Source organism: Crotalus tigris, unplaced genomic scaffold (assembly GCF_016545835.1).
Source record: "Crotalus tigris isolate CLP2741 ecotype Arizona unplaced genomic scaffold, ASM1654583v1 scf7180000019364.2947544272:3078424, whole genome shotgun sequence".
In the NCBI taxonomy this organism is placed as follows: domain Eukaryota; kingdom Metazoa; phylum Chordata; class Lepidosauria; order Squamata; family Viperidae; genus Crotalus; species Crotalus tigris.
In genome coordinates, this window is record NW_024097500.1 from 2,785,644 (window position 1) to 2,798,139 (window position 12,496).

A 12,496-nucleotide genomic window follows, 5' to 3' on the forward strand; every position below is an offset into this window, starting at 1 on the left:
ACCTAGAACTAAGGAGGAACAGTGAGGACATTCAACCAGTGGGACAGCTGGCCTTCAGAAGTTTTGGGTACTCCATCACTGGAGGCTCCTAAGAGAAGAGACTAGACAATCACTTGTCTGAAACGATGTAAACTCTCCTGCTTTAGGAGTGGGTTGGACTAGAAGACCTCCAAGGTCCCTTCCAGCTCTATTCTGAATGTAAGAAATATGTCATTTTGTTTTGTTTTTTAGGGGGAGCCTGCCACCTTCCCTTTCCTTGTCCCGTATCCATGTTTAATGTTTATAAAATGTAGTGGGCAAATCCCCCAGCATACATTGTTCCCATTCAAGTCACTGCCATGGACTCACACATTCATATGGCAATGAAACCAGCCACTTAGAAATCAAGCTAAAGACCGCCGTGTAGGGTTGGGTGCTTTTGTGTACTCTGCAAAACTCTGTAGGCAGGAACGTGACGGAAGGGTGGTTTTAAAAGTTCAGGATTCATTTTGGGATTGCATTTGAAAAAAAAAAAACCATTCCTATAAGGGTGAACAAAAGTGTACATGGACAATTAGTTTTGTTCATTCATGAGCCACCCACACATCAGGAAAGAGACCTTTCGGGTCATACAAAGATGAGAACTCAGTAGAATAAAACTAGTTTGGAAATAGCAGAAAAAATGCTCAAACAGGAAAGAGAAATGCTCTCTAAAACCCTCAATATTCATGATCATGTGCTGTTCCCCACAGCCCTGTAAGATTAGCTAGTGTCTCGGGGGCTACTGTATGTTGGACAGAGGGGTTGAAGAAGCATAGACCTGCTTCAAAGATAAATTCCTGAATTCGTACTAGAGGTCAGACATGAAAAATACCTTATTTCACCATTCCATCTCACGCACAGTTGGAAGGTGGCCCCGCTGAGCTCCGTCAAGCTTATTCTTTGTAACTGCCTTCAGCAACACACTTCACCTGATTACTGAATTAACCTATTTGGGGGGTGGTGGTGATACACTGAACCGTAAACAAACCCAAAAGGCTGCATTTGATCAATGTCTAGGCTAATAAAGCTTGTAGATATATCTGCTAGGTTTGACATTGTCCGGTTAAGGGCATTTTGTGAACACGGTCATTAAAAGTATTGAAAGATGCAATATTACCGTAGGACAAAAGTAGCATTGAATTCATTGAAGGAAGGAAGGAAGGAAGGAAGGAAGGAAGGAAGGAAGGAAGATATAAAAATATGGTGATGAAATTAAGAATGGTTGAAGTTACTTTTTCTTTAAAAGCATTTCTAAATGTACAGGATCTTTTTAGGGATTTTTTGCGGTACAGAACAGTAATCTGGGATGGTTATTGAATAGTTGGTCTCCATTCATTAGGCAGGCCACTCAAAATTGATTCTCTTTTATCTTCTTCAACTTTTGAGTGCTTCCTTTGAAAATTCACTTGCATATAACCAATATTTATCCTTAAAATTGTTGATTTGTGTTTTTGTATATGTAATGGATATGGATTATTCTTCCCCTTGGATGGTCCAGAGATTGCTAATTACTGACCTCGAATAGAATGTGGGTCCAAAGGTAAAATATTAATTTGAGACTCCTCTTTTTTCCTTTTTTGCCTATGCATTTTTTTCCTTCTTTTTTCCATTGAAAGTCAATAGACCAATAAGCATTTTCCTTTTCAACTGATTTCTTGTTCTGCTTTGAGTAACTGATGAGCTAATTTTAGGTATATACTACTGAAAGCTATTGCTGATATGACCTTTGACTGGGTGAAATGAATGCACCATAGGGCTACAATTTTTGAACCAAGGTACTTCAAGTGGGCTAATGTACAGAATGTATCCAGAATTTGGGACCCACGACTGCTCCATAACTCTGGGGAAGTTGTGGCTGCTGCTGTAGTCATGTGTGCTTCATTTTCAGCATTTCATGACAGTTTCCCAGCCAGTCTTGCAATCCCTTCCTCTGTCTCTCATACAGTAGCAGACACTTACTTATCTGCCTCCTGGAAATGGAATGGAATGGAGGAAGGAAGGAAGGAAGGAAGGAAGGAAGGAAGGAAGGAAGGAAGGAAGGAAGGAAGGAAAATTACTTATGTTCCTGGCCAGCCAATAGGAAATTGGAAGTTGCTGCTTTTTTGCCCATCCATTGTCATTCTGATCCTCTGTTTAGATAAAGATGTATCTCTGAAATGTTGACTCAGTGGGTCGTGGGTTGTGTAGTTATTTCTAAATAGCAAAACACATTTTGGAAGAGTCCCATTCCAATTTAGGGTATATTTTCCCATTGCTTCCTCCTTAAAACTTAGATTATATGGTTAGGCATCAATGTTCTTCCCTTCTGTGAGTGTATTGTTTCTTACACCAGCCCTTGCAACATGTTGAAATCTGCCATTTTAATATTGTAATTTCTCAGAAACTTTCTTCCATGCGAAACAAACATCTGCATTTGTATTTTATTATCCAATAGGCTGAGAACTGGCTTTGGATTTATCTTGTTGATGTTTTGAATTGGTGTTGTGGTTGGAGGGATCAACGTGGGATGTATTCCCTTCTGCTTGAAGTCTCCTTTCACCTGAGACACCTATATAATTATACGCCAGTCCAAAATACCCTGTTTCTAGGAAAGATGTTTGAAAAGGTGATGACCTCACAGCTCCATATCCATCTGACTGATACTGGTTTTCTTGATCCGTTTCAATTAAGATTTGGGGTATTGTACAGAAAATGCCTTGAACAGTTAGAAATGGAGCTTAGAAATGAATGGATGGGGAAATGTGCTCCTACTGCTACTTCACCTAGAGTTTTTGGCACCTTCCTGTTCCTTTGTCCTTAGTAACTTTCTAGTCTGTCTAGCAGGATTGGACCTTGTACACTCTGTTTACAGAACTTCTGGACCTTCTTGCCAGAGAATTTTCCTGCAAGTCTGACGTTTGTCCATTCCTTCTCAATTTAATGTGTTGAGACAAAAGGGATGCTACTGAAACTCAGTCTTTTTATTGTAGGGATCCCGCAAGGTGGTTTTGATGGAAGTACTCAGTGATCAACACACCTACCTTCTGGAAGCAGGACAAAGAAGGACAGCTGAGAAACTTCTCATGATGATGGTGGAACATTGGCCATCTCCATAAAGAAAAAGGTATGGCTTGCAATTGCTTCCATGAATCAGGGCTAAATGTCACCTAGGATTAGGCAAGGGACATATGATTTCCACATATCCATTCCATTGACCCACACACAATGAGTTGCCTGCTACTGGGTGGTCCTTAAAAGACATTGCCATGTGGCATATAAAATAGACCTTTGAACTTTCCCATCTCCTTCTTTCTTGTGCACCTGTGAATGTCATTACTAGAGCATGAAATGCCACATACGTTCCAAACAGAAATAGCTAAGAAATGCAAAAAATACAAAAACAACAACCTCATCACTTGTGCAATTAAGAACATGATGAACACATTCCTATATCTGCAATTTATGGAATGGAGATACTGGAAAGAAAAAAATAATAATGGTGGGGAGAATGAAGACATCTGTGCATCTATTCATAATAGCTGATTGAGATATTATACTTGTTTCAATTTCTGAATGCAGGTAAGCAGCAAAAAATATGATCATGCATGCACAACTATAAGAATTGAACATAAAATTATTATTACTATATTTATTAAATTTATATGCTGCCCATCTCACTTTCAAGCGATTCTGGGTGACTTAAAAAGGTTGATGCTGCTTCACTTTCTCCCCATTATGTATTTTTTCCTTGTCTATGTTTGAATGATCATTAGAATAACAGAACAGAATAACAGAATAACAGAGTTAGAAGGTACGTTGGAGGTCATCTAGTCCAACCCCCTGCTCAGGCAGGAAACCCTATTCCATTCCAAACAAGTGGCTGTCCAGTCTCTTCTTAAAAACCTCCAGGGATGAAGTACCCACAACCTCTGGAGGCAAGCCATTCCATTGATTCATTGTTCTCACTGTCAGGAAGTTTCTCCTTAGTTTTCTAAGATCTGCAACCAATTGAAATTAGCCTTAAGCACTAGGGAGTCTGTGAATGTCCTGAAGTCCACATTGGATTTATAGTATGGTTAGTCAGCCGATTCCATGCAGTAAAAAGGATCTGTGCTAAGAGTTCATCAAATCAGTGAATGATTCAAAGATTCAAAGATGCCGAGTCTGATGCATTAAAACCGATTTGAGAATTTGATTACAAAGGATAACATTGTATTTCTGTTCTGCTAGACAAGTACTTCAGCTACTCATGACTGTATTAAAATTCCAAGCCATCCTTGGTACCACACACACACACACCCATTTGGCACCCATCTCCTTTGCCTGCTGCAAGCGATCCAAGAGTTAATCCATCTTTAAATATTACATAGAACTAATTTGACAGAGCAATATTTGTTCATGCTTTGGTAGCTAATATGTGATAGGGGACAGAGAGGGTCCCAGAAAAAATATCATGGTCCTTGGGTCTCAAATGGCATTTGACTGATGTGTGTTAAAAATGGATCAAGCTACAACTGAGCCCAAAATTTCTGTTGCTAAGCAAGACAGTTTGCCACATTTTATGACCATTTTTGCCACAGTGGTTTCATGGTGGAGAGGATGAGAATTACATGGCAAGGTCTGCTGAGCAAGACTGTTATTTTCTAAAGAGAGATTTCAGATCAAGCACTGCTAGCTTTCTTAAACTCATACCGCTTAGTCCAGCTCAACTTTTCCTATCACTCTTTGGCGCCTTCTAAATGTGCTAAACTACATATACTATCAGCCCAAGCCAGTGTATTGACTGGATCAGAATGATGGGAGATACAGTCCATCACATCTGAAGATTGCTAGTTTAGAGCAAGTTGACTAAACTAGGTGGGTTGCATCATATCACTCCCTAAAAAAGCACAACATTTCTCAACGTGCTTCGTTAGGGTAACACAAAGAAAGCATTTATCGCTCCACCGCTACTTAATACGGGTAAGTTGGGTATGGCAAGGGATAGAATCCCAAGCATTTAGGGGTGGCAGATTAGAGAAGGGCTGCCCTTTCAGAAAAAGTAATATTTTCCTTTTCAGGTTGGGTTAAAGAGAGTTATCCATGAGTGACAAAAGACTAAACGGACAGGGAGGATTAAAAAAACCTCCCCCCCCCCACCGTAAGGAAGTTCCCTCTTCCATCTTGTCTCCTTGTGCAATCTGAAATAAAGGCATCTCCCAGTCTCTGGCAACACTCAGAGTGTTTAGATGAAGGGCTGAGATGGAGACACCTATTGAAAAGTGTCTGAAGAAGATTAATAGGACTTGTCAGGGATGGGAAAGCTCTGGCTTTGCGGTAAATTTCTACCAAGAGAAGATGAATTACTGATGAATGCCGAGTTATCAACCCCATCACAATCATTCGACACTAAATCAAATTGAGCCGGTTATCTGCAATCAGAATTCCTCCTCCTCTTTTTTTTTCTTTTTTAAAAGGTAATGTGCATGTTTTGGCTTTAGTCTTTTTAAATCTATAAAAACATGGCATGCAACCAAGCTTTCCCTGCTTTAAGCATGAGCGAAAGGGGACTGCTTTGAAGCTGAGGACAGAATCATTCTTTCCCATGGCTTATTTTAAGCAGCAAAGGGATGGAAGCTAATCAAGGGAGAAAAAAAACAATGTAGAAATAGGGAGAAATTTCCTGACAATGAGAACAATTAGCCAGTGGAACAGCTTGTCTTTAGAAGCTGTGAAACCTCCAACACTGGAGGTTTTTAAGAAGAGATTGGACAGCCATTTGTCCGAAAGGGTATAGGGTTTCCTGCCTGAGCTGAGGGTTGGACTAGAAGACCTCCAAGGTCCCTTCCAACTCTGTCATCCTGTTATTCTGAAAGAGAGTCTCTAGGAGTTGACGCGCCATGGGCAAAACCATATTTGCCTCACTGCACAATGGTGAAAAATCTCTGCACATGTTCTGATGGCCTTTCCTTCTTTTTCAGAGAACTACGGTAGCTAAGAAAATGTTCTTTGGGAAAAGAGTAAAAATTCCCCAACACCAACCTTCAGTTTCTAGCCCAAATTTGTGGGAATGCAAGCTCATACATTGACTTGTCCATCAGCGCAGTAGATATCAAAAGGTATATAATTTTTAGCTCTGAAGGTTCTATTTAATTGACCTTGCCATTCATTCTTAATATGCCTAATCTCTGTTAACTTGTCTAAATGTCTTCTTAAAATAACTAAGCAAGTGACAATTAACCGGAAGAAAGAGTCATTTTCTCTGTCTTGTCTCTATTGCCAATTAATTTAAATCTAGACCAGGAGTGGGCAAACTGTACTCATGAGATGCTTTTGACTTCTTTTAGATACTTTGTTGAAATTTTGGAATTCCCTCTGCCTTGCTGAAAGGAATTACAAAATAAATCTGCAGAATAGAGGAGACAATCAGATCAGACCTCATCTGAACACATTGATTTGCAACCATTTGTGGATGCCTGTGTTTAAAAAGGCTATTGAAATCAGCAGAGGCTCCTGATCTAACTCAGCAAGTCAACTCAATCGGTGAATGTCTATGATTCAAATGGGCAATTCCATCAAATGGTCTTAAAAATAAACCTTCAGATGAAAGCCATTGCGAAGCGCTAGGGCTGGGTATTTGAAAAGAATAATAAGGTTATAAGCAAAAAAATTAACAAAGGAGAATGATCCACGATGGCATACATTTAAGAATTAATTTTGCATGATATTAGCTTCAGAAACACTGGAATTTCTGATTCTCTATTTCAACTTTTAACATGCAGAAAAGAGGAAAAGAGTGATCTAGCAGGGCACTGTAATCTAGATGTTGGACTAGAACTGGGGAAACCCATCTCAGTCTTGAAAGTTCATTGAGTGACTTTGAGAAAGAGTCTCTCTCTCTCTCTCTCTCTCTCTCTCTCTCTCTCTCACTTTTCTCCCTGATTGAAGGACTGGAGAAGTTGTGCCACTTTGATCCAGAAATAAAGAATCTTTCGCACACACAGCCATGTACAAATGGTGGCCAACCAGCTTTGATCAAGCGAGTCAACCAGCATCAACATTTCCATTCAAGGCAGAATTGTTTGCTTATAGTGCTTTGAATTTGCCTGTGGTGGATTCAAATTAGGCTTAATTGCAAGTGAGGCTGAGGCTGTATAATAGTGGAGGTAGTTTATTTAATTTCTTTTTAATAATAAAATAATCCATGTCGTTGATTTTATGTACTTTTAAGCATTCACATTTTTGCCCGTTGATTTTGAAAGTGTCCCCAAATAGATAAAGTTTGGCAGGTTGCCAGGCAAGAGGCAACTATAGTGGAAGGCAAGGAGGGGACAGTGACACAAGCTGCAATGCAACATTGCATCACAAACGCTGCACCTTTGGGTATGTGGTGTGACATTACACCTATGCAAAAAGGTTTAAAATATGTGTTGCAACAGCACATTTGTCATTTTATTAAAGTGTTTCTTTGTTATTTACCTGTGCTTTGCTTATTTTAGTACTTATGTTGCAATTGCCATTTGTTTCCCATCTCAACACGGCATGTTTTCAGCACTTACGGTTAAAGGGACCGCAAAGGCTGCAGAATGTGAATTTAGAAGCTACACACTGTCCTGTAGCTGCAGTTTTCCAGCTCTTGTGGTAGAACCTTGGACAGTCCAGAGCTTAACTAGATAAATTGGATGGCCTACTTGAATAGAGGCCAATTTCTTATGACCACAACATTATCCTTCAGATATCCTGGTTTCCCCCCCCCAGATGTTTGGATTAGATACAGTCCTTTCCCATTGTTTGCTATAACTGTAAGTTGAAATCTACAGCATCTGGAGGACACCAAGTGGCCTATCCTTGACTACTTCTAAACTTTCTTTAAAATGCTAAATTGGTGAATGCATTCATATTGAATCAAGATGTTGGGATCCAATGTTCAAAACAAACAACTAAATGCTTCAGGGACCAGGTCTAGCAAATGCATTGGAAATTGGCTAGCATTTCTCTAGACATCTGGTTGGTTTAATGCACCTAATAGCTTGACATTTGGCCCCGAATCTCTTCAGCTAAATGTATCCATCTGTACCTGGTTTGTTTTTCTTTGTTTATGGATGATCCTTCCAAACTATACCACATATTAGGACCTATAGTCAGAAGTCAATCCTCACCACTTTTGTGTGAGGGAATGAACTCACTGATAAGATTTTGTGTCCCCATAAAAGGGGACCCCAAATAATTTTGTTTTATAAAATTTATAGGCTGCCCATCTTGCCTCAAAGAATTGTCCCTTGATAGGATCAAGGAATACATCTGGAACAGGAATAACAATGCTTCATTCAGAATGTTGTCCTCCAAACTGCAGCAAAAGTCTAATTCAGAAGCACAACCTCAGAGAATTATGAATCGTGAGACACAATCCATAAACTCCATTTGGCTAGCATAATGCATCAGTCTGCATTTATCAGGGCTATGAGTAGATTTACATGCTCTAATGCTCCTCAATAAGAAAAAGCTGGGATCTTCTTTGTCCTTTCCTGTCCCAAGGAATCCCCCCCCCATATATTTGTCAGACACTGATGGGCCTTGCCTGAATTTAATCAGAGTCTGAAGGTAGGGGAGGAAAGGTGTATTATTAAAGAATGAAAATAATTTCAGAAGCAATCAATGGATCAGATGATTGATTCAGTGTGTCAATCAGCTACAATGCAAAACAGATTTCTTCTAATGAGGACTATTGAGATACAGACCTAGGCAGCTGTGTAGAACCACCAGTTGAAAATGTCAGAACAATATGATTAACTCAGAATGGAAGTGAAATAATGGAATAGTATTTCCCTCTTTCACCCTCTCCAACCAGAAATCACAGCAGAATTCACTGGCATGAAATTATGTTTTATCATTTAGCATGTGAAGGAAGTCATCAAAGAGTAGCTTATTCAATAAATCCTGGTTGAGTAGAAGTAGTCCTTAGTATGATATGCAAACCCAACCATTTTATATGTTTTGGGGTATATCAGGTTAGATTTATAGAACAAGAGCAAATATCTCTAAAATCTGCTATTTATAGGCAGGCATTCATTTATTTTCTGTGTACTTCCTCCCTCTCCAGATGCAACTTCAGTTCTCCAGGTATCATTGGACTATTTATTCCAGCATCATAAATCACCTCGGCTCTGGATCATAGTCTTTGTGGTCCAAAGAGCACCTGGGATTCACTGGTGTGAGATTCAAAGTATGTCACATGGTTTGCAAGGTTAGATATTCCTCTGGGTTATTTCTAGGTATAAGGAGACACTTTTTATTGTTCTTGTTGAGTTCATCAAGGATGGACAACGGGATGGAATTAGGAAATGTGAAAAACCAGGCTGTAGAATTTTATAATAAATAATACTAATAATAATAAAGTTGGAAGGGACCTTGGAAGTCATCTAGTCCAACCCCTTGCTCAGGCAGGAAACCCTATACCATTTCAGACAAATGGCTGTCCAGTCTCTTCTTAAAAACCTCCAGTGTTGGAGCATTCACTGCTTCTGGAGACCCTTTTTTATTGTTCTTGTTGAGCATCAAGATGAGACATCAGGTTGGAATTAGGAAATGTGAAAAACCAGGCTGTAGGATTTTAGACAGTGATGATTCTGTCAGAATTGAAGAAACTTCTTGGATGAGAAGCAAAGAAAAAAACCCCAAGAAGTCCAGTTGCCTTCTGGAAAAGCACCTTTGGGACAACTATGACCTGGATGATTGCGAATCTCCATAGACAATTCTATCACAACTGAGAATAAGATAAGCCCAATAACATTACTGAGAGTGATTAAAAAGAAATTCTCAAGCATTCCGAGAAGAGGATTGAAAAACAGAAGCTGTTTTTTTCAAGAAAAGAACACTTAAGAAAATCACAAGGCTGATTTTGGTAAACATTGATTGAATTCTATGGGTATATCACTTCTGCCTTAGCCCCGAATATATAAATGTATTGAAAACTATTTCCTTCAATATACAATGCAAGTTTCCATTCTGACCTTAAAGTAGGACATCCGGAGTCCTATTCAGGATCGCATTTCTAAGTATGAAAGTAAAATCTTGACTTTATGATTTTTTTCCCCCAGTTTGGAGACCTGAGCTGTCCAACTTCTGATTGCCTGAAGAATTATAATCATCTTCAGCCAAAGTACAGTAGGTTGTGTTCAAATCTCTATTAACAAGGGTGGTGAAGAAGTGATGGCGGTCTTCATTCCAAAATCAAGGTCCTGAGATTTTCAAAGAGTTTATTTATTTATTAAATGTCTTTGTTTATGAAAACATATAGGTTTTTTTTAATTGAACCAGGCTTTAAGAACTGTTGCTATATGAATAGCTTAGCTCAGACCACAGTTTCAAATGCATACAAACCTTTGAAGAAGCCATGGCACAAGGAACCACAATCATACATATTGCTAACCCCTGTTACTACAATGAGGGATCACAAAGTGTATGAAGTCATAACTGGGAACCCATATTGCTTAAGATCTTCTAAATCAAAACTAATGTTTTATTCATTTATTCCATTTCTCTCATGCCTCTCTTCCAGGAGAAAAACATGATGCATGTAGTATTCCTTTCTCTTCTTTTAAGCTGAGAATAATAAATAAAGCGTGTGAACAAAGTTGGGTTGAAAGATAGTGAGATGCCTCCAGACATTCAGCAGGCTTCCTTGGTGAGGGGATGGAATCCCCAACTCTCATGGGTAGGAGCGTGCATCTCTCTTGAAGCAGTTTTATATATGAAAGGAAAGCTGCGTTCACACTATGCACATTGCTTATAATATAACTCACTTTCTTGTCCATCATCCAGTTTCAGCAGATTAGCATAAAATGCCCCAAGAAAGGCTCAACAATGGCTCTTTGCATCTTAGGTGAAAATGCACATGGCCCTCTCATGTTTCCTTTTATCAGCCAGATCCCTGCTAGGATAATATGGAAGACTTAGCCCATGGAGATCTACATGGCATTAATACACAAAGTAACTAAGAATGCTGATCCCTGTAGTGGGCTTTTTCCAAGCTTTGGATGGGGGGAGTAAAAATCTACCTGAAAACAAGGCACAACATAGGATACAGCTCAACTGGTGAGGTCCAAAATGTACTGAAGGTTTTTCTGGGGTTCACTTCGTCAAAGACCTGTTAGTTGCTTATTTTGCAGCCTTTTAATTGACTGAACATGCTGAAATAAAGTTGCACATTTCTAAAATGTTTGTGTGAGATGTTTTTTATGGGATTTTGATGACCATTTTAAAAGAGCAATCCTATATGTGTATATCTACTTAAAAAAATCTAATTGCTTTTAGTAAGCGCATAGTGGATAGAAAGGAAAAGAACTATACACTGTATACATGGTGTACATAAATATAAATAGTGGTAGTTTATAAAGATTATTAAGTGCAAGTAGAAATACGTATTATTTCAAAAGCAAGGAAGATAAAGCAGTAATGATTAAATTGGTTGTTCTATTTAAAGCGGAGAATATATGTTTTTAATTTGGATATCACTTCTGGATTTTGTGCTGGGGATGAAAAAAAATGAAACCTCTCAGCTTATGACCACATGTCCATTCCTAAGCAAGGCAGATGTTAAATGAGTTATGCTGGTTTTATGATTGTTATTTTTCGAGGTGATTGTTATTGAATCTCTGCAGTTAAATGAATTATGCAATTGTTAACTGATTCTGGCTTTTCCATTGACTTTGTTGGAAGCTGGCTACTAAATGCGTCCGTCTGCTGACAAGGGGGTGAGGCTTATATTATGAGTGTCCTGAAAAAATCATGCTAGGGTTTATTTTCCGATTGGCTCTTATTTTCAAGGAAACACAGTACATGCTGGTTGCCCAGTGCCCAAATTTTGATCACATGATCCTGGGAACGCTGCAACAGTTGTAAGTATGAGGACTAGTTTTAAGACACCTTTTTCAGTGCCCTTGTAACTTCAAATGGTTACTGAATGAAAGGCTGTAATTTGGGGATGACCTGTATATACAAGCAATACATTGCTGTTACAGTATGGATTACTTTGCTTCTCCAATCCGCCTCCTATCTTCTGAACGTTGATTGAAGAAATGCACAATCTATTTACAAATCTCAGTTTGCCAGTCTTTTATCTCAGCTAGTTTTGTCTAGGGGTCAGCCAATCCTGTCTCCCTGCCCCCCCCCCTTCACCAGATACTTATTTGCAGTTTACATTTTTAAGACACCGTCTTTAAATCAACGCATATGCACCCTTAAATTATATGTAATAGGTCTTAGTAAGAGGCTCTGAGTTAAAGCAGTATGTAATAAAAACATGCATATACACAAACACACACTTAAGCAAAACATCCAGGAAAAAAAACAAACCAGATTGTGCATTTTCTGATCTGTTTCACCCATTCACAGCTGAGTTGCCAATGAGAATCTAAGATTTGTTCAAAGCTGAACAAATCATGGGTGCTCGCCAGAACAAGTTTTTCTTTGTTATGGAGGATATAAGCATTATTTGCTATAGCTTTTTTTTAATATA

The 12,496-nt window shown here is 38.9% G+C and overlaps 1 long non-coding RNA gene across 6 annotated transcripts; it reads left to right on the plus strand.

The window, feature by feature from the left end:
* Nucleotides 1-11,195, plus strand: LOC120316350. Of its 6 annotated transcripts, none has more exons than XR_005558936.1 (3): nt 1-3,124; nt 5,961-6,098; nt 6,327-11,195. It is a non-coding gene; the product is annotated as an uncharacterized LOC120316350 (long non-coding RNA). The 6 variants fall into 6 exon arrangements; XR_005558938.1 differs by having other exon boundaries at nt 6,928-11,195; XR_005558937.1 differs by having other exon boundaries at nt 1-2,626; nt 2,991-3,124; nt 5,961-11,195.
* Nucleotides 11,196-12,496: the final 1,301 nt, after the last annotated feature.